General features: G+C 30.0%; 1 pseudogene; it reads left to right on the forward strand.

The window, feature by feature from the left end:
• The first annotated feature begins 551 nt into the window (after positions 1 to 551).
• On the forward strand, positions 552 to 3,507 carry LOC112709373 (uncharacterized; annotated as a pseudogene).
• The last annotated feature ends 1,099 nt before the right edge of the window (positions 3,508 to 4,606 follow it).

Below are 4,606 nucleotides of genomic sequence, written 5' to 3' on the forward strand. Positions count from 1 at the left end.
GGCGGACGCGCATGCGTGACCGTGTGTAGCTGAGGCTAGCGCGCACATAAGCTGACGCACTCGCGTGGTGATCGTGAAACTTCACCGACGCGTACGCATGACTGAAGCGTATGCGTGCCTCGAGGAGTTCATATGACGCGCACGCGTGACCTACGCACACCCGTGGCACCCAGCACGTGACTCATTAATGAAATTGTGGATGGCGATTTTTGCAAGGCTACAGGCCCAATCTGAGCTCAATTCTGCATGGAAAAGACCCAAGGAACTAAGGGGGAAAGGGGGGACTCAATCATACACACATTACATATAATTTTAGCTAGTTTTTGTTCTTGTATTCTAGAGAGAGAAATTCTACTCCTTTTACACTTTAAGTTGGAAGTATCATATTCATACACAATAATACTATTGGAATAACAATTTCATAAAATAATGCAATTCTCTTGAAACAATCATGTTATTTAGAAGATTTTAACATCAATTGTATTCTAGTTCTTGACTCACTTTATATCTTATCTTGAGGAGTTTACAGTTTATTAGAAGAGGGAGGAACAATGTTTACCTTTGAAGGAAACAATATGAAGCACTCTTTGAAGTGTGTTATGAGAATCCATAATCCCCAATTTTATTGGAAGGTATGTGCTTTAGAGTTATGCATGAAATGAAGTTAGTGATTTTCATTTCTACTTTTTGGCATGGAACTAAGATAATGATAATTAACGTTTTTTGTTGTTCTTGTTAGGTTATGACACAAGCTAATTTAGGTCTTGCAGATGCATATATTAATGGAGACTTTTCCCTTGATGATAAAGATAACGGTCTTTTGAATCTTTTTCTGGTATACATATTCATTAGGATCAAATTAACATATAATTATGCATATCATACTTTAGTATTTACTTCCATATTTTTTTGTACTTGTGCTACAGATTTTCATCAAATCAAGTATAGATTCATCAAATGCTTCAAACTAAAAATTGAAAAAGAATAGGTAAGTTGATAGAAAGTACTGAAATTGTAATTGTATTTTTATGTCTTCAAGGATTTATGGACACCAATTTCCTTACAACTGGTTTAGCATCTGCAAAGTTCTTCTTTAAGCATTACGTTAAGAAAAATACTCTCACATAAGCTCGTCGCAACATCTCTAGACAATATGATCTGGTATAACATCAATAACTACCAAAGTTACAAGTTTCAATGAGATTATTCTACACAATATGCACAATAAAAGAACTTTATTACAACTTTTTGTAACTAGAATTAAAAAGAACTTCATGCATAAGTTGCAACTTTTACGTTAAAAAAGTACTTTATGTCAACTACAATCATTACTTAATAAAGATGTGTTAGTGCAATTATTAACTATTTTTCTTTTATTTATTTTATTTTATTTTCACAATATATCTCAAGTGCCTACTTTTTACTGGTCATAAATATCTTTGTCTTATACTTATTCATTTTCTCTTATTAGTCTATTTGTATTTCTAACACAGAATGAAGATGAAAACTTAAAAGATCACAACTGAGAAAAATGTCTCTTCTCATTGAAAAAGTGAGTATCTTTGAATGTTATTTTATCAATGTATTGTGGTTGGTAAATTGTGAATGGCCTGACAACATCAACTTTTTAAAATATATGAAGGCTAGGATAGACAGCACACATGAAGTTCTTGATCTCAGGTGCAGATGGGAAAGTTTTGCCATTGAAGTTGTCAAATGAACTGGATGCAAATGTATTGGCATCACTTTATCTAAGGAGCAATTGAAATTTGCAGAAAAAAGAGTTAGATATGCTGGATTTCAGGTATATGAAAAGCTAATGTGATTAATTAATTTCTTAGTATAAAATAAAGTAACATAACAAGATAAAAATACAAGCCATATTTAGGTATTTCATTTTACTATTGAGATCATTGCATGAATACTACTCATTCTAAGTGTTGTGAATTCATGATTTCAAGATCATATCAAATTTCTACTGTGTGATTATCGTCAACTACCAAAGACATTCAAATATGATAGGATTATATTTGCGTGAGCATATTTTCATTTTAACTTTGCAAATCTACATAGAAAAGCAATATTTTTCTACATATCACATAACATGTAGTATGGTATTTTAGTGGAATGATATAAGTAGTTGGTCATGAATATATGGAAGAGTTTTTCGGTTGTTGCGAATCAATATTAGTATATAATGGCCTTCTCTTTCTCCAGGTATTATAAAGTTCTAGGGAGTAATACTTACTATTAGCTACTATAAAATTTGGTATTTAAAATTGTACTAACTTTTGAAGATGGTTATCTTACAACATAATTTATATCATGTCCGGATGAGTCTTATGATGAGCACAAGCGTAGTAGTGAATTTATAAAGGAATATATTTTTCAAGGGGGATGCCTACCCTCCCTAAGTAGGGTAACATCAGCCATGACAGCTGCATCAAGACTATGGTACAATTTATATGTTATTTCTAACTTCAATGACCATGACCATTCCTTCATTCTTCTTTTTTCTTAATGATAAAATGAACTTTTTTGAATATAGTGTGGAGTATGCTGAGAATATTGGAATCCATTACTATCAAACATTAAGGTTGTGGAGAAAGAACTTCAAGAAAATACAGAAGCATGTCATTAATTTGATTGGAACATACTTTATTAGATTGACGTTAACACTCACCATGCACTAGTTAATTGTTGAAATTTACCATTTCTAATTTCTTTTTTCTTCTTCTTCTTCTTCTATTACTTCTTACACTAACATTTATTTAAAACTTTTCTTGTTCTGTCAGTGAAATTTTGGCTCTTGGGTTCGACAAAAAATTTATTAGGACATGGGAATACTATTTTGATTATTGTGCAGCAAGTTTTAAGTCACGAATACTTGGAGATTACCAGGTACGTATTATATTTCATAGCTAAGTTATTATGGTACTATAGACAATACTATGATATATTAAGATAAATTTAATTTAATAATAAAAATCTATTACACGCAAGGCATGATAACTCATATAGTTAAGCAATATATCCCGTTATATATCCAAATTAAATCTTGTATCTTGTGACCAAATTTTTAATCTTTGAAGTTAAAATTTTGGCCTCTTAGGGTTGTTTAATTATCCCAATAAGCCTACACCAAGAGAAATATTCACTTATGGAACTTTGGTTTGTGGAATGATGTAAAATGAATCTAGACCTAGATCCTAAATCTAGAAAAAAATAATAGATTGTGTGAAATTTAATTAAAATGATATTTATGTGGCTGAAATTTATACCCCTAATACTTTTTATTAACAAAAAATAGGGTTCATGGATAAGGATTAAGGAATAAAATTAATCTAATTTAAATATGTTTCATAGAGTGAGAGTTGCATCAACTAAATTTAATTGGTTTTCATTTATGTATTATGCATGTAGATGATTTTCTCGCATCTGGCAACACTAATACACTCAAAGATCCATACAGAAGTTGGCCCTCGGCATATTAAGAACAAGCCATGACACATAATAGCATACTATATTACAAGGTTTTTTTTTAACAAATAGCAAAGGGTAGATTGATGATTTTTCTTTTTCCTTTTCTGCACTTCATATTACCAAAAATAAAGATGTAATTTTTATTTGGTCATTTCTCATAGTTTTTGGTATGTAAACTTTTTGTGATGAATACAAATATGAGAAAAAATACTCTTTGCATCCATGAAATTTGTAAACGTTAACAAAAGTACTTATCAAATAAGAAACTAACGTTATACCCATGGAAAAAAAATTCGTGTGACAAAAGTATTAACAAGAATAATAGTAAAAAAAATATGTTTTAACAAAATAAATTTTTTTCATCCAGAAAATTTGAAAAAAATATATAATAGTAAAAAAATATAATTATAAAAAATTAACAAGAATAATATAAGAAAAATAAAAAATATGTTGTATTCCTTGTTAGTTTTTCTGTGTTCTTCCTGTCAGGATGGACACAAAATACACTAATTTAGTGTATCTGGAGTAATAATGTGTGATTCAAACATTTGTATTACTTTTTTTGAGTAGGATGATTATAGACCAATTTTATTTGACTTAATTATTAAAGGACTTGTTCATATAATATTACTGTTACACTTTATTAAAGAGTTTTATGAGCAAAACCTGGTTAAACCGTAATTAAATAATAAATTAAATAAGAGCGAATATGGTTAGAAAATTTAGCTATTAGAATTTGATAATTTTAATATGATATTTAGACTCAGTGGATTTTTCTGAGTTGGAAAACATAGTTTTCTGCGTAAAAACGTACACTGGAATTTTCACAGGCAGTACCAACTGAGATCTGTCTGGTACTGCAGCTGGAAAAATTAATCATAAGTGAATAAAACAAAGAAATTAGGATTTATAATTAGGGAATGAAGAAATATTTAAAATGTAATTTAAAACTCTAATCTTAAATATTTTGGCTCAAAATTGGGCCAACGGACAAAAATAAGTAAATCGGGCCCAAGTGGACCCAAGACCCAACATATATAAACATTACTTATGAGTATTTCAGCTTATTAACTCTAAAAAAAGAGGCTTGGGATGCTAAAATGGAGAAGGGAGGAAGAAGAGA

Source organism: Arachis hypogaea, chromosome 9 (assembly GCF_003086295.3).
Source record: "Arachis hypogaea cultivar Tifrunner chromosome 9, arahy.Tifrunner.gnm2.J5K5, whole genome shotgun sequence".
NCBI lineage: Eukaryota > Viridiplantae > Streptophyta > Magnoliopsida > Fabales > Fabaceae > Arachis > Arachis hypogaea.